The sequence below is a fragment of the Prosopis cineraria genome, unplaced genomic scaffold (assembly GCF_029017545.1).
Source record: "Prosopis cineraria cultivar Desert tree isolate PC_DT_omini unplaced genomic scaffold, ASM2901754v1 PC11, whole genome shotgun sequence".
NCBI classification, from domain to species: Eukaryota; Viridiplantae; Streptophyta; class Magnoliopsida; order Fabales; family Fabaceae; genus Prosopis; species Prosopis cineraria.
The window spans coordinates 24,938,308-24,959,590 of NW_026555342.1; the positions used below are offsets into that span (position 1 = coordinate 24,938,308).

General features: G+C 32.2%; 1 pseudogene; it reads right to left on the reverse strand.

The window, feature by feature from the left end:
• Window positions 1-15,694: 15,694 nt before the first annotated feature.
• Window positions 15,695-20,702, reverse strand: LOC129286375 (G-type lectin S-receptor-like serine/threonine-protein kinase At1g11410; annotated as a pseudogene).
• Window positions 20,703-21,283: the final 581 nt, after the last annotated feature.

The following is a 21,283-nucleotide window of genomic DNA, read 5'->3' on the forward strand; positions in this document are numbered from 1 at the left end:
CATTGGGCTTGTTTACAACTTTGGGCTGTTGGACCTTTGTCTTAACACCCTTACACTCTCAAGATTTGAACCAGGGACATAAAGGTACACATGTAGAAGAATTTCCACTAAGCTGCTAACACATCATGTTAAATTCATCCTAAAACTAATAAAAATATACTTAAATTATATTATTATAGATTTTAATCTAATTTCAATTTTGGGTTCTTACAGGTCTAGTGAAAATTGAGTCCACACCCTATATGTCAAGTTCTAAGTTCAAACCCTAATAGACTAAGGGAGGAGTTTTATTTTTATATACTATCATTATGGCCTTCTGAAATTACCAATTTACCCTTTTTCTCTATCAGATTTCCCCATCCCCTTTATTCCTTTTAGCGTTTTGGACCAGAGGGAGAGACCTTAAAGTTTTTGTTCCAAAAGCTTTAAACCTTCTAACCGGCAAACTCTATCTTCCATGCTCCTCTTCATCTTCAGTGATGTAGGTCGTCGAAACTCCTCACCGTCCCTTTATCCTTAATGTCTCCTCCTCTATCCATGCTGCTGTTTTGGTATGGCCATGTAGTCGTGTCAACTTTTTCTCCTTCTATTTCTTCACATGGTGTCATCCTCCTTCTATGCTTGTCGTCACTGATCTGGTTTAAGGGAATTTATAATTTTCTCCCTACTTCTGATGTTCCTAATTCAAGGTAAGGAACTATGAGTCTCTCCTTCTTGTTGGTCCTTGTGTGTGTGTTTGGGTGGATGTGATTGCAGTTTTATATTTACTAGTGTTGGTGCTGTTGCTATGCATGTGTGATTGAAAGGAGGCCTTTAAATCAAGCTGAAACTTTAGCCTATGAGAATAAGAGGTAAATGTTGTGTTTGAATTTTTCTTTAAGCTTACTTGATTCTTGATGGGAATTTGGCCTAAGTTAAAGAGAGGAGATTTGAGGAAGCCTAAAAAAAAAATTAGTTTTAGTAATGGAAATATTGGGTGAAAATTTGAAGAAGTTTGATATTTGTTTGAACACTGGTGTCCACAAAGGTTTTTGTTAAAATGTGTAGAAGAATTGCAATAGAGCAATTAAATATATTCAATATAAGAAGGATTAAAATTTAAGTTCAAAACTATGTTTTGCTTATATACCAAGTCGAATATTGTTATGACATTGAATCTAGGAAATTTTATAAAGAACATGTTGATGCTTGAGAGTTGTACGCTTGATTTTGGTACTTGTGTGTGATTTGATTTTAGAATGCATATAAAGTGTTAGATGAGTTGTGGGAGGAAAAATTGTTTTGATCTAAATGAATAACTAAGTTTGGGAAATGAATCCTTAACAAAATTTTAATATAGAAGTTATTTAATTTTTCCATTGCAACTTGGGATATAAGTGTTGGAAGGTGATATAAGGCTTAATTATTTATTTTTAACTTGTAGCTTACTGCATTTGGTTAAACTTTCAAATATTTAAAATGACTGCTATGGCTTCAAGTTAGATGTTGGGAAGAGAGTGGATATGTAAACAAAGGTATTGTTTATTTAAAATTTTCGTCAAAATTTTGGTTTCTGCTCCTTTTGGTAATATTTTTGTGCCATTTCTTGTGATTTTTTCGTGCTCTTTCTTGTAATTTTTTCATAAACTTCCTGAATCAGATTTTAACTCGGCGTGTGAAAGAAAAACAGAGCATTCCTTTCGTTTTTTACTCACCGCCATTACTTTTCTTTGGTTCTTTATCATTGGTCCATTCCTTTGGCTTTTCTCGTTGATTTCCTTTGCTTTCTGTCAATCTGTGCCTCTTCGTTGCTATTGAATTTTCCATCGTTCTTCTCTCTGTTTGCGTTGATCAGCTATTGCGGTTCTGGGTTGCTGGATTCTCTTCCCCTACCATCGTCTTCAGATCGGTGGCAACGTGAGGTGAGCGGTCTTCAGCTTCTCTTGCTCTTGCATTTCTGCAGCTGGAAGAATTGATATCATTGGATTTTCTCTCTGATTTGTTGTTCGTTGTTGTTGCTGCTTGGTGGCTGACGATGTGCGTGTGTTTAGTTTCTATCTGTTCCTCCTCCTCAACCAATTTGCATCGCGCGTGTGTGTTTTGGTCTTCATCTTTCCTTCCCTTTTCAGCTAAGGGTGTTGTGGGAGTGAGAGTTGCAAGCTGAAATTCTTCTCTATTTTTGTCGAAAATTTCTGCCTTCACTCTTCTTGGTTACTATTATGATTAGTGAGGAATTTACAATGTTGATTGGTTGATGTTATGCATTATTTGTTTGGTGATTAAACTAAACGAGGTGATAGAGTTAATGTTGAAAATTGATGAAGTTGTTGGGATTACTTGGCTGCTTATTTCATAATTTTGTGATAAATGCTGTCAAGATATTTGTAAAAATACTTGGGAGAAGAAATTGATGGGAATGAGATTGTTTAATTTTTATATTAGAACCTTGAGGAGTTATTTATGTTACTTGAGAAAGTATATGTCTTCACATAAATTGTGAAGTTGATCTATCTATTAAAATTGTATAGCACCTAAAGGAAAGTTATTAGACTAAATGATAATCAAGGTTTTGTTGAGCTTAGAATAAGAGTTGTGTTAATGATTGTGGTTGAATGATTCCTAGTATTATTAGCTATTTGATAGAAGTTGTTGGAGGGTTAGTAAAGATTTAAGAGATTAATGAGAAATTTTAGAATTTAGCAATGATTTTGAATGTTATTTTTGTTTGTTTATTATAAGAAAGGAAATTTATAATGACAAGAAATGTGTTGGTTTATATACTAGATTAATTTGGGGTATTATTAGAGTAAGCAAGAATTGAGGTAGTCTAACTATAAGATTTTTGAAAAATAATATAAGTGGGTAATATTCTAAATAATTTCTTGCAAAGTGTATAGTCCCTTAACTCATTCATACTTTACCATCCTAAATACACAATCAACAAACAAGAACAATACAGCATCAGAATTATAGACCTTAATTATTTTCAAAATATAGGATCGTGACTTTATAAAAATTATATTCAAATAAGAAAGCTAACAGAAGCGGAACACAATTTCAAGAATCAAGAAAAGTACAATTATTTTCTTGAAAAAGGGTCACGTGCCGCGGCTCACACCACCTACACCACGACATGTGGTATAAAGCCATGGGCTCTTTTCTCTGTGCCATGTACTGTAGCACGGCACACAATGTATCACAACGCATATGACAACAATTTTTGTTGTCAAATGATAGTTTGTAGAGTGAACTTTCACTGTGCACCAATTTCACATTCGATGTCTGATTGAAGTGATTCAAGTGCTTACATGAAGCTTTTAACATATTTTATTTAATGAGATAAGTTTGGATACAATCAAGTATTCTGATATAAAATTAAACACTTGGGCACAAAAAGTCACTTTTCTTTCCAAAACTAGCACCCTAAGTGTTCAATTTCCATTGCTTGTCCCATTAAACCACTTTGGGGCTTTAATTAAGTCTAGAAGAACCATTTACACTTGATTAACACAATATATGATATATATCACATCAAACACTCAATTTGACCTCTTAACACCACATTACACACTTGTAGACTTATATGAGGTATGACAAACAATCACATACACGTATATACTTATTTCACTTTCAACCATCCAACTCTAACATACGGGGCTTTGCCTTGCCATATGGTCGAGAATCACAAATACTCTTAACTCGTACAAATGGGGCCAAGCAACGCCATTTAGTCAAGGTCCACACATGTACACATTTTCACATAACAATTCACATATAAAGCAAGTAAAACAAGTTATACAATATAAAACACACTTGCTTGATTAACATCTAGGCCTATCCGTGTATCCAGCACTGTGATACCCTCAGCAAGATGCAATACAAAGTATACAAGCAAGTCCTCAACAACATAATCACACATTCATATTCACATACACTTATACATCCTAGTTGGCAACTCAAATCTCTAACAACATATTTATACATTTATTATACACAATGGTAGTCATACTACTACAAAGTGAGGCTACTCTTTTCTCGCTTTCTTTCCTGACCTTCTCGCACTCTCTTTACTTGTGTATAAAAGTAACGGAATAAGACATACATCCAGTAATTTAGATATAACCCAAATACTGGTTAGTAAGTAAAATAATAAATAAGAGATAAAGCATCAATCTTTAATAAAATAGTATAATATAATATGCATGCAATCACAAGTCATCATATAATCTTGGTTCCTCCTAGTGGAGCAATCTCTATGTTTGAACTAAGACTTCCAACCTTACACGAAATAAGGCACACCAAACCACTGCCTCACTTTGGTAATCATCACTATGGGTGGTCTCTTAAGTCTTCCTAATGGAGCATCCTCAACGCTTGGACTGTTAGGACTTCCTAGCCTTACATAGAGTAGAACCACGACCCCCTTACATAGAGTACACTCGTGGATCATTCTCCTAGGTCCTTCCTAAAGGAGCAAGCTCTACTCTCAATACCTTCTGAACTTCCTAGCCTTGCATAGAGTAGGGCCGTGACCCCCTACCTTAGTCTAGGGTATAATTGTGGGTGCAATGCACATGTCTATGCACATGTCTCTTCTCATACATTTCAAACATTACTCATATACCCACATGACTATTCTTTTACAAATTCTGCTACTTTATCAATTCATAAATCACAATGCATACTCTTATATAAAATACATGTAAATAATTTAATAAACTAACAAGTAAAAGGGTTGCTCCAATTACTTTTTTACTCTTATCACTAAGGGTTACCAATCATATTAGACTCTAAAAGGTGAAAATACTCACGGACAATGTCTCAGATGTTCAATCTAAACAATGCAATATCCCTCAGTCACTTTTAACACCCAATACAAGTATTAATTTGGCTAAGCCACATTCCTTAATATATAAAACAATTCAATTAACACCTTTTGAGTTCACTTAGTTTATTCTGTATAGTCATTTGTCATTTAGACCACCCAAATGACCAAATCACCCTTCTAATTTACTTATTTACCAAATTTCTCCATTTTAACTAGATAATATGGTTAATTATGCCCATATCCTAAAGGTTCAAGCATTAAACTTTAGATCAATTACAAAACCTTAGTTTCGCATTCAAAAGCCCTTTTTAAAACTTTTCCTTAGATTCCAACTTTTTAAAACTTCCTGATTCAATTTCTCTACTGATCAAACTTAAAGAAATTTAGGTAGAAATGTAGCATATGGCTGTATAATACTTACTCGACAAGTTACTAGATGAAGCAAACTCCTGAGCTCTGGATATTGGATGCCCTAATAGAGCCAAGCTCCCTCTTCTCTCTAGATACATTTTTTCCTCTCCCTTCCTTTTGATTTCACAAACTGAAGACGTAGCTTTTAAGTAATTTATGTGCAATGCATCGTGACATGTGGCATAGTGAAATCAATCTCACTTATACTCATGTGCTTCATCTAGAATTACTATTCTATCATCTGATCCTATAACCGCACCAACCAACCAACATTGTATATTAATCCAACATCCAAAACCATAATCAATCCACTAATTACTATTTTTTCTCTAATTAGCAACTAGTTTCCTAGATTGAAATTTAGGATGTTACATAAATTGTTTACATAATTTCTTTACTTTTAAATTTTGATATTACTCTTTTATAAGTTGTATAAACATTACTGTCAATTTTATTTTTATGATTTATGTTACGAATAAGAGTGGATTGAAGTTAATATATAATAAATGGTTTTAATTGTTTTAGAAGTAATTTAATTATTATTATTATTATTATTATTTAACTCTATGTTGAAATGAAACTTTTAATACAATAACTCGTGCAGGAAGAAAATGAAAATGAGTTTAGAAACGGAAGATAGTAGTTGTAACATCCTTCTCTTTCTAATCCCATAATTAAAATCAAGTCCAAAATAATTAAGGAATCTGATTATAGTAATTATCAAAATACAAAGTTTTCAATGATTAGCAAAATGGGAACCTCAAGTTTACAATACTAATTTTATTTTTAAGTCTTGCAATTAGACAAATCAGAGTTCATAAATATGCGGAAGCATGGGATCATTACATAAGTGAGTGCATTTGTTAAAAAATTTGAAACAAGAGAATTTTTGAAAAATTTTGAAGCATGCACTGCGGAACGTTGAACATACGTTGTGGAGTGTTCACTTCTGTGACACACGCCACAGCTCATGGCACCATGTGCTATCAATTTAATAGCATTAGAGCCAACTTCTGATGCGCCCTAAATCTCCATCCGATGTTCGAATGATGTGAACTAAGTGTTTATAAAAAGCTCTTTCTGACCCCTAATAATGGCATTGGTCTCAGACTCCAATTCTTTTTAAAACAAAAATTAAATGCCCTTTTCAAAACTTATACTTTTACAATAATTTTCACAAAATCAAGTGTCCAAACCAAATACCAAAGGCCAATAACCATCGACACCAATTTGACCACATACAAATTATTAAGACTAACTCGTGTAATGCATCATATCACATGAAATACTCCTATATTAAATTTTTACTACTCAACCCCTTAAACTAAAAAATATAAAAAGGGGGAGTTTACCACAATTTTCAACAAGTTCTCTCAAATTATCTCATAATATGCTGTACTCTCACTTACATTAGTATTTTGGCCCTATCACAATAACACATATTCATCAACTTACTCTCTAGGGCCCAAAATACACTTACAATTTACAATTCACATAATGCAAGTAAGGAACAAATGAGAATTCTTAATTGACAATTGATATTATCATACACATAAGTTTACTCAAAATAAGGAGGCCTACTACAAAAAGATCATGGTCCTAAGCCTCTGGGTGTTTTTCTCTTTCCAAACCTCTTGAGCTATTTCCTATAATATTGAAGATAATGGGGTGAGTACAACTACTTAGTAACCAAGGTCCGACTAACCCATACTAATGTATATCAATTAATTTAAATGCAAGTGGCAATTAATGTCAATACTTTAACCCATGTAAAATATTTAAAAATAGATATTCACAATTCCACTCATATAATAGCATTTACTTGAGAAACAATGCTTTTTAGCACTTTTCATATAAAAAGAGTTGGTCACACAATTCATTGACAAATACATTGAAAGAAATTAAGACTCAACTCATGATATCATCATTAGGGACATAATATAGACAATAAGTGCTTTTACTCACTATGTACATGTTCACACGTCTCTTATATCCTCCTTATTCCTCTAACATAAAACCGTAGGCTATAACTCAATAGGATAGTCTGTATTCCATGATTTCCCTAGCCTAAATACTTGTGAGGGGATTACTCAGCCAAGGTATACTCAACTCACTTATGAAACATGGTTTTTCTCATTTCTCATACTATGGGGTGTCATACACCTTAGACCAGCCTCCTCATTGAATCGGTGGATGGCTAGCTAGGTTTGACTCCCTCGTTGAACAAGTGAGATGATATAGATATAATCAATCTGACAAACCATCTCACAGATAAGCCTTACCATGTGGATTTTATCATCTACTCCTCTTCCTAGGTGAACTCCCACCTTTCAAGATCATGCAATGCACATTCATGCCATAATTCACACATATATAGTTCATAAAACTTCACATTATTAATTTTCATTGAACTTCATCATTACACAAATCATTGGACTTCTTAAATATATTTTCATGGAATTTCAAACTAAATAAGTCATTGAACTCTAACTTCACAATCATTGTACTTCACACTTTAAAAATCATTGAACTCTACTATTTTAAACATCATTGAATTTCTCATAAACAAAGATTCATGTTACTTCTCAATTCAAAAAATCATTGAACTCCCAATAACATAATATGAAAATCCACCGATTTTGTTCTCAAGGAAATTTTACATCACAAGGTATAAAATTCACAAATTTGATCTAGTACATTTTCTAACGAATCAAGCCACACTTGCATATCTTTTAATTTACACATTTCAATGATATATTATAAATTCATAAACTAATAAACACACAAAAGTATAAGATAGAATTATCTCGGTTACCTCAAACCTCTGAGAGGTTAAAGGTTTCACCCCTCAATTACTCACTCCTAAAGCTTCTAAGAAGCTTGAATAGTGCTAATGGTAGTTATTCTACAAGCATTTACCATGCAAAACATCAATATTCATTTTTGAGCTATTTTTCACTAACACTTCATCATTTCTTAATACTCAAGATTTATTCTTGACTTATGTAAAAGTATCCATAAGGCTTCTTAGCTTTCTTTAACTCTCATTAATAACATTGGGCTCTTAAATAGTCAATAATGAAATCACATTGTTCCCAACCACTAAATTTATGAGAACTTCAAATATTTAATGTCCTCTAACCACTAATCATCATAAAACCATTAATACCAAGTTTACTTAGCTCAATTTACTCCTATTAACTATATTTAAGTCAATAGGTTTAGACCCATAGCTTTTATGGATTGAAAATCACCATTAATAATCAAACCCTAGCCTTTGCCATTAAGAAAATGGAAGAAGAGAGGAAGATTTAAGTGGGAAAGCTTACCTTTGATGTTTCGAAGCTTCAAAATACTCTCAATACTCAGTTCTCCCAAGCCCTAGCACTGCTCTCTCACCGCTCTTTCATTTCTCTTCATTTTTCTCTTCCTCTTTTCTTTTTCCTTCGTTCAGATACGAAGCTGATATATCAAAATTTTGGCTTTGTGTCGTGACACACGTTGCCCTTTGTCATGGTACATGGCACTGAGGAGCCCGTTGGATTTAAATATGCCTTTGTGTGCTGTGGCAGATTGACTACACGCTGTCGCATATGGCACAGAGAGCAAATCTTTATTTTTTCTTCCTCTTTCCTTGCCCAGATGGCTCACCATCAATCCGGACCCACTTCTAGGGTTGAATTCACAACAATTACATTAAGTTAAACCCCTCTGGCCACACACCTCATTAATATACTTAATTAGTCTATTTGAGCTTAATTAACCTGATTTGAAATTGAGGATGTTATAATAATTGAATGGTATACTTTGAAAATGAAAATATTGAGTTGTTTTTTTAACTCGTTGCATGCTTGATTATCTTTACTAGAGGTACTAAATTTAGAATGCTGGATGCTAATAACAGTTTTGTTAGCTCATGGCGTGCCATGTTACACCTAACTAGTAGGATGCTTGTAGGAAGTGCTAGCCTCATGCGCAGGCCAACGTGCATGGAATAGAGGGATGGATATTTGTGAACATCATACTCATGCTTGTTTCGTGTCTTTGTGCTTGTGCTTGTTTCGTGGCTTCTAGCTATGCTTGATTATTTTGTAGCTTTAAGCCTATGTGTCCACACTTATTAGTTACTTACCCTCATGGACTGTGTGTCTACACTTATTAATTGTTCTAATTAAGTCTCACTAAAATGTGAAATTTTGAAAATTTATTATTTTAAATTTATTCTATTAAACAAATTGCTATTTCATCATATATGATTTTATATTTTAAATTTCCTCCTAGATTGGATTTATTCTATTCTATTAGTTATTCATGAATAGTTTATATTAATTATATCATCATTTGAATTCTTTTTCTATATTTTTATTAGTTGTACGATTCTTGATAACATATAAAATTCCAAAGTTATTGGTTTATTTCAATGTTACGTTGTTGAGCAACTTTGTCATTTATTGTTAGTTAAAATACATGTTTTAATATTCCATTGGTTTATTTTAAACTAAATTTTATTAATCATTACTTTCACATGTTTTATTTATAATTTTGATTGGGATGCTACTCACCAAAAAATTTTTAGTCTCAAAATTAAAGTTAACCGTATGCCTCTTACTAATTATTAAGTGGTTCTATTGCTTTTTGAAACAGTGGAAGCTCATGTTAGTCATTTTGTTGATGCAAATATGTATTTTATTATGTAAATTGTAACTTAGTGCTCCACATATCCCGTAGTTAGATCCTAGTTCTATTTTATTGGTATATAATTTGCTAGTGTGGAGCTAAGCTCCTTTATTGAATTGCCTGACAAGTTTTATTATTGTAGAAATTTTGGGAGGTTCAAATTATAGGGGAGACTACCAAAATTTCTATAAAATGTTTAAAATTTTATTGACTTTATAATTATATATATTTAAATTAGAGAATATTTTTGATTAGTAGGGATTCTTTATTGATTTTTTATCTTAATATCTGGTTGATTAAGGCTTATGGAATGTGAGTTTCCTTCATATTTTGTGCCGGTCATATGTTTAGTATTGGGGTGTGACAAAATTTGTACTGAAATTATGACATACTTAATAATAATCATTACAACAAAAACTTTAATATTTTTGTGTAAATTTTAGTATAACCTCCCCTATAAATATGACCTCCCAAAAGGTCTATAATACAAAATATCAAATCAATCAGGAGTTTAGCTCCTTATAGCCAACAAACAATGTATACAACAAAATAAAAACTATAGCCATAGACTATGTGGAGCACATAACCTTACTTCCAAACTAAAACGCATGATTTTAAATATTTACATTAGAAGGAGAAAATGCTAAGCAAAATTCTACTCAGAATAGTTGTATGCTCTTCAGAGGTTAGCAAGGATCAATGTTAGCTAATGAATCTATGACCTAAATAAATTTCTTGTGAGTAGCATAAAAAACAAAAATAATTTAAAAGAATGAAAATAATAAACTTAAACAATTATGTAGAATAATTAAAAAGATAATAACTTAATATAATAAACTCACTAAATTTACAAATCTTAATATAACCATAAAATGAGAGTGAACTAAAAGCATTTTATTCTATCATATTTAAAGAAAACAAATTATTTATACATGAATCAAAATAGTAAACTCTCTAACTGAAACCATTAAAATTTTGAATACACAAGTTAATCAAAATTTAGAATTATGAGGACTTCATAGAAAAAGTAACAAATGTGAACACACACACTACCATAGAAATGCCCTATATTTGACGCTTATTTTTTACAATACTTGATGATTTTTAACCGTCAAGTAAGGGAGCGACATATATTAAGGCAACCTTACTTGATGATTTTTAACCGTGAAGTATTTAGGTAATACTTGACGATTATTTAGAAAAAACCATCAAGTATTTAGGTAAAACCTTGCTTCCCCCTGAATAAATACTTGATGTTTGTTTCCAAATAAGGTTCAAGTATAACTTGACCCTTATTTGGAAACAAATGTCAAGTATTTATGGCCCAAACCAACCTATTGGGCCATAAATACTTGAGTTTGTTTATTTGAAAACAAACGTTAAGTATGTACAAACTTGACATGGTTATTTTGTTAATTGTGAGATTTTTTTGAATCCACCACCCCATCCCAATATTATTTGGATAGACGATTAGCAGACATCCATTCCTTATCCCTAATTCCTAGAAGGATTAATAGGAAAATATGATTAATGACTTTGACTACTGCTAGATAGTGGGAGAGTTAGATACAAGGATCAATCAGTCAATAAGTCACGAACCACATTTTTGCACATTCCCTCTTTAATCTTGTTTAAAACTAATAATTACATTTTAATGCTAGTCATTGAAATAATTTTGGCAGCATAACAATTTAAAAAAGAGACTATCTCAAGCTTTATGCCCTCTCTTTATTAATCTAAATGACAACAACAACAACAACAACAACAACAACAACAACAACAACATCCATAATAACAAAATTTCTACCAAAAAAAATGTTGAAACTTTTATTAATATGGAAATGGTCATGCATGTTATAAATTAATATAAATATAATTATGTTTTAGTAATTGAAAAATCTCTCGATTTAAGGTTTAAGGGATGTGTGATGTAGTTCATACCAATCACCCTCTATTTTTGGGGCGTGACTATCCACCATTATTTACAATTTCAAAACCAAAATTCATACTCTAGAGTTGCTCTAAGTATTATCATTCATTTCACTAATCTCCTCCCATTTGCTTTAGCTATGACAATCTACATACTTGAGACAAAATTTTCTCTAAAACTTTGTACCAAACACCTTAGGTGTATTATTTGCAACCATTCAATTAAAATATCCAACAATTTATCTATAACCATACAACTCCTAAGAATTTAAATAATTACATAAAATTTATAATCAAATTCCTTTGCAATCTACAAGATGATTCATAGATCAATGACTTCCATAAATATTTAAAAATCAAGTTCAACATCATCTAACAAGCATTTCAACAAACATCTCATAGGCACCAATATTTAAATTTTATATCTAAGCTATTCTCTATTATTTTCACTCTTTTCAATTCTATTTTTTTGGGATGCTATTCACTAAAAATTTATTTAGTCTCAAATTCATTAGCTGATATTGTTTCTTTTGCTGACCTTTGAAGGGCATACAATTGTGCTAGGTGGAATTTTACTTAGCATGATCTCCTTTTAATGTAAATATTTGAACTCATGTATTTTAATTTCAAAGTAAGGTTATGTGTTCCATGTAGTTTATAGCTATGGTTTTTATTTTGTTGTATACACTGTTTGCTAGTTGGAAGAAGCTAAGCTCTCGATTGACTTGATATTTTGTATTGTAAACTTTTTAAAGGTCCTATTTATAGGGGAGGTTCTATCAAAATTTTTACAAAAATATTGAAGTTTTTGTTGTGATGATTATTATTAAGTATGTTACAATTTTAGTGCAAATTCAATCATATTTTAAAAATGAAAAGATTTCTCAATTTGAGGCTTACAGGGATTTGTGATACGATTCACATCTTGTGTTGGTCACCCTCTATTTTTGGGTGTGACATAATTATTGGTAAATTTATTTTTCTTGAAATTTTGATTAAACATATTCATATATAATATACCTAACTGATATTATGATTTATTTATGTTATCAATTACTATGCTTTGGAAATTCTTGCATTACATTAATTTTTACAAAAGGAATTGGAATTAGTTTTTGAATGGGTGTTCACAAGTATTTATTATGTTAATATTGATTGATCTTATGGTTTAAAGAACAAATATTTTATTATGGTTCATGTACGGTGAGAGCATCGAAGATACTATTTTGTAGTTATTATATTGAAAAGAGTTAAAATTATTCTTCAAATGAATATATAAAAATATTTTCAATATTTGATAATGTTTGTTTTATTATAAATCTTGCATGGTATAATTATAGATGAATTCATTTATGTTAAGTATGATGAGAAATGATGTTGAAAAGAGATAATAAGTTGATTTTATAAACTTATACATACTTTATTTAAATTGAAGGATTGAACCAAAACACGAGTTGCTAACAGTAGTCTTGTTAGCCTTTGACGTGCCATAGTTAAATTCTAGCTAGCTTGGTATTCGTGAACATCCTATTCATGCTTGTTTCATGAGCCTTATGTCTGTACTTGTTTCATAGCCTTTTGCCATGTTTGATTTGTGGGCCTTATGCTTGTGCTTGTTTCATGGCCTTTTGCCACATTTGGTTATTTACCCTTGTGAACCATGTGTCTATGATTGTTAGTTATTTATTCTCGTGGATTGTGTGTTCACAGTTGTTAATTGTTCTAATTAAGTCTTGCTAAAGAAGAGTTTTGATGTTTATTTTTCTTAAATTTGATCTTGAAAAGTAAATGGTTATTTTTACTATATATGGATATTATTTTACGAAACATAAATCTCAAGGTTTTTAAGCATATGTGGAAATTAAAGGTGAAAATTTGAATTTCTAATAATTTTTAATTGAATTCATATATTCATTTATACATTTACATAGTTGTTGGTGTTGGTATTTATGAGGTATGCATTTATATTATTATAGTTGTTTATTTTAATAAGTTTATAATTGACTCATTGATATTACTTCTATTATTTCTTTCAACTATAAATTGGAATGTTATTCACTTATAATATTTTTTGTCTCAAATAACATAACTAACAATATACATTCTGTTCGCTTCTGAGGGGCTTATTGCTAAATTTATTAGAAGATCTTTTGAGGACACCTTCCTTTTGATTTAAATGTTTAATTGTGTTATATTTTGAAATTATGATTTGTTGCTCCACATTAACTATAAATAGAATTATGATATGTGATCTATTTATTTATCTATTATGGAGAAACAGAGCTTTGCATTTTTTTTTTGGACTGTATATTGGTATTGTTGAGATTTCAAGATGTCCTATTTATAGGAAAGGTTCTACTAAAATTTTTATAAAAAGTTAGGAATCTTTTATTTATATAAAAATGTTACAATGATTTCCCATCCTATTTCAAATAAATTAAAATATTAGATTAAAGTTTTCTTAATTAAGCCTCAAGGAATGTATGCTTGTGCATATATCATGAAATTCAATGGGGTCTTTGTTATTATTACTAAGGGAAAATGTTCTAAATAACATGAAATTCCTAGAATTATTAGTGGTTCAGTCAACGATGGGGATAATGCAATCGGGTCTTTGTTAGGTCTTTAATGCCCGAAGGAAATTCCCTGTTTTGCCATTGATGTTTGGGGCACTGATTTTGGCAGTATTACATATAATCAACAACCAAAGGCTTAGGCTTTGGCTTAGTCACTTTGAAAAGTCTAAGAAGCTCCAAGCATTCCTCTATTGCCTCTTGCTTGATTAAAGATTCTAATTGATATGCAATATAAATGTATAGAGGAGTCAGAATATATACAGATCAAGGCATGAAGCAAACTAGTTCTTAATCCTAACAAATCTCCTGGATTTCAAAAACATAACATTTACAAAGAAAAAGACATTAAATACTAGATTTTCACAAAATGTCGCAATTTCAGAATTCTACAAAATCACCCGACAGGGTTACTCCATAAAAAAATAAGGACAAGAGTTTGCAAAAATGTTGTGAACACGGAAATAATGAATTATGCAATTCCGGTAGCTAAGATGCTCGAAAAACATAATCTCCATGTGACTTTAGAATGCATATTCATGTGTCAGCCTGTTTGGTTTGATGCACTTTTATCTTTTAAGGTTTCTTCCTTGGGATCGGAATATAAGAAATTGTTCCATGCATGGTTGAAAAAGTTGGTATGCAAAAGTTTGTTTTGATATGAGAAAAGAGCAATTCCTTGATTCCCAAAGGATGGAAGACTAGCCCACTTCACGATAATGTGCATTTTGTTCTTCCTAATATCTGTTTTGATGATGATGTTTTCGTAAGAGTGTAGCTGTGTACTTCTTCCTAATATTTATATAATGTTCTCGTCCTTTTGAGAATACTATATGTTTGAATCAGTAATGTAACTATATATTGTAGATGATGTTTACCCCTATCAGTAGACTTCAGTGTTGTTTTTAATATCTGTTATTTTTATTATTTTATTATTCCAAATCTTTTAGATGCGACCTTAACACTTAGCTTTGTAATATTTCAATAACTAACAGGCATTATTGGTACTAGTAAAATGGGTTATAATTGCTCAAGTATATATGAGGTCTCGAAACTCAAATTCAAATTCGTGTGAATATACAAAGAATACATTTGAGAGAGCTAACTCCGATTGAGCTTGATAATGCTCAAATCTCTGATCTAAAATCATCCATATAATAAAATAAAAAAGTGATATTTCAATAAAGACAGTGCATTCATTCACAATGTCTTGAAAAGTGTTAGCATCATTTATATGACAATAGCAAGACTCTAGGAGCTCTCTAAGTTCCATGAATGTTACTAACAGTCATTGCCTTTAGCGAGCTTCAATCACTGTTGTACTCATTCCATTTACCGAACTAAATTCTTGATCACAAATATCTTTCTTGAAAATTAAGGCTGGTTGTTTAGGATGAAGAAGTGGGATTTCATTGTCCAACATAGAAACAACTTCTGACATAGTTGGCCTATCTCCTGCATAGTCCTGTACACATAGAAGCCCAACCTTGATGCATTTCATAACTTCTTGTTCAGGGCATGTGTCCCCTCTTAATGAGGGATCAACCATCTCCATGGCTTTGCCTTCTTTCCACATTTCCCATATCTGAATTTGTTGAAGGAAAGAGATATAATTAGACTACTAAAAGGAAAAAAATGAATTTCAAAGTCATTATTTTTTATTAATACTTACATGTCCAGCTAAAGTAGAGGTAATATCATCATAATGACTATTACTCTTTTTGCCAGTAATAACCTCTAGAAGTAAAACTCAAAAACTATAGACATCGGACTTTATTGAGAACAATCCCTTCATTGCATATTCAGGTGACATGTAACCACTGTTGCAAATGATTATAATTAAAACTCATCAAATGATTGATCATTTCAACTTCAAATTAAATACTTAACATGCTATGTACATGCATATGAACAGTTTTATTGTAATTTCAAATAAGTTCTACATATAAAAAAAAATCTAGACGTTGAAGTTGTCACAGATAAAAAAAAATGTATTTATCTCATGCTGAAATTTTGTTTAACTATGAAAAGTGGATTTTGCAAATATAAAAAATATGCATTACTAATATATAGATATTGAAGACGGGAAAAATATTTGGAGGTATAAAAATAGAAAAAATATTCCAACTCAAATACTTAATTGGTTAATTTTAAAAGTATTCACACGGAATTATGGAAATTGTAAATCTATGTAAAACAACTTAAGGAAATTAGTGATGTATTGCATTTTTTTTAACTTACTAGGTTCCGACAACATGGTTTGTGCTTGCTTCAATTTGGTCCTCACAAAATATTCTAGCCATACCAAAATCTGCTATTTTTGGGTTCAATGTAGAGTCTAATAAGACGTTGCTGGCCTTTAAATCTCTATGAATTATTCTTAATCCTGAATCTTGATGAAGATATAAGATTCCTCTTGCAACTCCACAAATGATATCAAATCTTTTTCTCCAATCTAGCTGTAATTTTTTGGCTTGATCTGAATAAAAAAAATTAAACTATTAGAAATGATGCTTTATCGATTTCTCTATTTTATAGAACATGCATGAAGATTTTACTACGACTTGGAATGGAAGAAATGAAAAGAAGACATACCAAATATGAAAGAGTCCAAGCTTTTGTTTGGCAAATATTCATAGATCAACATCTTCTCTTCGTCTTGGATGCAACATCCTAAGATCCTTACAAGATTTCTGTGTTGGAGCTTTGCAATTAAAGCAACCTCATTTTTGAATTCTTCAATGCCTTGTCCAGAATTCTTTAAGAGCCTCTTCACTGCTACTGTCGTTCCATCATTAAGTAGACCCTGAAGTCAAAATCTATAGTCAATTTCTCAAGATATATTCTTTACCTTTATTCCAAGAAAACATTACCAGGAAAACTCCATTGTGATCCCTTTTGCCTTGACTAAAAATAGTTTAGGCGACAAACAAAAGAATGGCTACCTTATGAACAGAACCAAAACCTCCTTGTCCAAGTTTGTTAGCATCCGAGAAATTGCTTGTTGCTTCCACTATGTCACTGAGATCAAATAACTGTAACTCTGAATTGTTTTCTTCATCAAGCAAATATTTGCTAGGTCCTCTTTCTGCTATATTAAGAAAAACGCTAAGTCATGACTAGCAATATAATTTAGCTTTCCAAATAAAACAGGGAGAATTACGTTGAGGTCCCTGATCCACAATACAATATAATTAAATACCATAAGATCCATTGGTAGATGAACATGGTAAAATGACAACTACTTAGTTATCATTTTGGTATGCTCAGTTGCCAATAGATCTATTGGTACTTAATCGTGTTGTAGGGGATTCTAGTGTAATTCTCCTAATAAAAAAATGATTAATGCAAAGAAAATGAGAATATACCAAGTTATGTGCTGGGTGAGAGCACTGAATTAGAAGTTCATCTTACGTACCTTGCTCCTTCTTCTTCACAAACCAATACACAATAGAGAGCACCATGAACGTTATTAGGAAGGTGGAAACAACTACAAGTGTCACCATCCCCTTCATGCCAAGAGCACCATAAGGGTTGTGCTCATATTTAGCTGCAGACAATAATACATCAAAGTAGACTCTATCTCTAATGAAATCATGTATGCTTCAGAGTTCGAAGTATATAAGCAATATAATGGATTAAATTGGCGAAAGATAATTCAGATATTGGTACAAAGACAAGATTTTGTTATGAGTGATACTTCATTATTCAGACACGTTTTTCAATTAGAAACCAATCATACTTCATTAAAATGGCTGAATAAGTTATCATGAGGAGTGAATTATTTTTCATGATTAATTATATTGTATTAGAAATGTATAGAGTTAACTGATGGCTGTAATCTGTCATAAACGATATGTATTTGTCAATTTGATGATCAAATAAAATCATTTTCAATAATGTGATGTTAATATAGTGTTAAGAAAAGTAATTGTCTTGCTGAATGCTACAGAACACACTATATCACAAATTATTTTAGTGCTAAAGTGGATAAGTGCTTTAAGTTCACACAATACAATATCACAAATTAAAATGTTTTTTCAATCTTTTAATCCTAACACCAATAGCTTCATCAACAAAAAATTAAGGAATGAAACTAAAACTTTATATAAAATTAGGGGACCAATGGTACACTTTAGCCTAATTATGTTAATATCATTGCATTTTATCAATTTCATATGAATATATTGACATAGTAAAATTCTTGATAATGATTTAATCGGTGAGGGAGCTAAATGAATAAAAAAACAATACACAAGAAACAATTGAAAAGACAAACTGACAAATCTATGAAGAATTAATTTTTTGTTTAAAACTACTGCATGACACTAATGCAGAATAACAGTTTTATTTGAAACTAAGTGAAAGCGAAAATTTGTCCAAAAAAAGGCGAAAGCGAATAATACACAGTTAAGCCTATATGCAATGTATGTGATAACTGTTAAAAACCAAAAAAAAAAAAGTACCTAATTCAGCTGCATCCACACGCACGTACAGATCTTGCCCCACTTTGTCGAATGTCCTAAAATCCTCCATGTCAACTTGCCACATCAAGCAGCCAAGTTTTGTGACTTCATTTAAACTCGTATATGCTAAGCATGAACAATTCTTTATGCGCATCTCTTCACAACTTTTCAAGCTCATTGTCACGAGGCTAGTCTTTCGACCGTGCGGCACTTAGATAATCTTCACTGAAAGTTACTAAGTAAGCCTAACTTGTATGAAAGGAGGATGCTTGGCTAAGTTGAGAAAAGGAAAAACTAGTGGGCAAAGGACACTTGAAAGAGAGCTTGGAGAATGTGAGAGTAGTATTGTTTTGAGAACTCAAGGGTTGTGTGTTACAAATGAGGAGGGGTGAGGTATTTATAGGCCTCCCCCTTGGTTCTAGATATTTCCCACCTCCTTAATAGACGGTAGAGATTGAATTGATCCTACGGTTACAAATGATTCTCTAGAATCCTCTTCTAGATATTTACAACAAATATCTAGATATTTACATAGAAAGATCTAGTAGCAAAAATTAAAATATTGAGGCTAGAGTTGTGTAGACTTTTCTAGAATGTTCTTGCACTCTCTAGCATTCTTGAGCTTGTTTCGGAGCCTTCTGGAGGGTTTTGGAACGTTCCGGAGCTCCTTAACCCCATGAAAAATGATGAATGGTGACATCATGCTCTTATCCACATGAGCCTTTGACGTATCGGGAACCTTCACATGATCTACCTTCACAAAACCCTCTCCGCTTTGACACGTGGATGCATTCTTCTTCACACAACCACCCGACCCGTTTCTCGCATACCACTCTTGTGGATTCTTGGGTTCAAATCCAGGCAAACACACACACACAAACTTGTCACCATTATATGGGTCGCATATGCTATTTGAACCACACCATCGGTATTTATCACAATCTTCTATCGGATCGCGCCAATGCTCAAACCATCTATTCTCTCTAGCTTGCCAATTTTTTCTTGAGAGAAAACCAGTGTTGTCCACCACAATTCTTAAGAAGACTGATGGGTCTTGAACTCCAACCATTTCAAAAACTTCATTGGCATTGTCGACGTAGCTAACGTTGAAGATGAAATTGGTTGACATATGGGATATACCACTAAATCTTAGACCCGTCCATGGCCCTCCCCGTCAATATGGAGCTCCGTTTTTGTAAGTGAATCGTTGTGGATAACCTGTTGGGTCAATCATGTGGGTCACGTTTCCGGATCTCGGGTCATCTGGGGATCTCCATGATGTAAGGGACAAGTTGAAACCAGTTCTCCGATTAAAACCGAGTTTCATATACAAAAGCATAGTGTCACCCGGATAATCAAAACTCTGCCATAGAACCGTTTCTCTTCCCACATCATTTTCAAATAAAACTAAGCTTCTTGTGTCTAGAAGCTTGACAAATGTGTCATTAGGAGATGTGATCGAAACATTGGAAGACCAAAGAGGTTTCAAGTTCGAGTGCATACCATTAAGAACAAGAACTATGTTGCCATGGGCATTGATAGACAATACTCCAGAAGAATCATTGACAGGATTTTCTCTATTGGCTACCCACACAACTGTTTGTCGTTCTAAGTCTTTGGTAAACCATATTCCGACATAGCGGTTTCTGGAATTGTTGCTGGGGTTGAAGAAACCTAGGGCGAAGGTTGCTTTGTCGGAGAGCAAAATATCGCCGCCTATAAGTGGTTGACTTGGAGTTATTTTATGAAGAGAGTGACAAGAAGAAAGAAGGAGAAAGTGATCAAGGAACAATAGCGTGGTGATCAGAACGAAGCCTTCAGCGGAAAAAACCTCCATGGTGTTATGTTCTAAAGAAAAGTGTTCATCAAAACAACAGAGATGAGAACAAATATAACTGACATAATTAATTTGATTAGTTGGATGAATAAACTAGAGATGTTTTCTGCAATTAATATATAGAGTCTGATAAAGACACACAACTAGTTAAATTAATTTCTAGGGTATTGATTGCGAGTCTCAGTGATGGGTCCCAAATTCATTTATGATACTTTTCTCTCTCTCTCTTTGTAATTCATTTTCAGTTGCTTTGCTTAAACCTCAGCCACGAGATTACACACACACACACACTGCCAACGATTACATGTCATTGTTGATAAATTGAAATTGGTCTAATTGAGAATATTAGCCGAGGGAAATTATATTTGCAACAGAAACAGTGGACCAAAGATGCCGGTTGAAACATCTAACACGCGCGAACTGAAAACTCGTTTTTCCATGTAACAAAATAATTATGGCATTGGATGAGATGAATAGTCTAAATTCACTCTCACTCAATAGATGTTTCACATGTACAATAACAGTCATTCAATTTAATTGAATGGCTGTAGGAGATTTAATCATATAATATTTAGAAAGTATC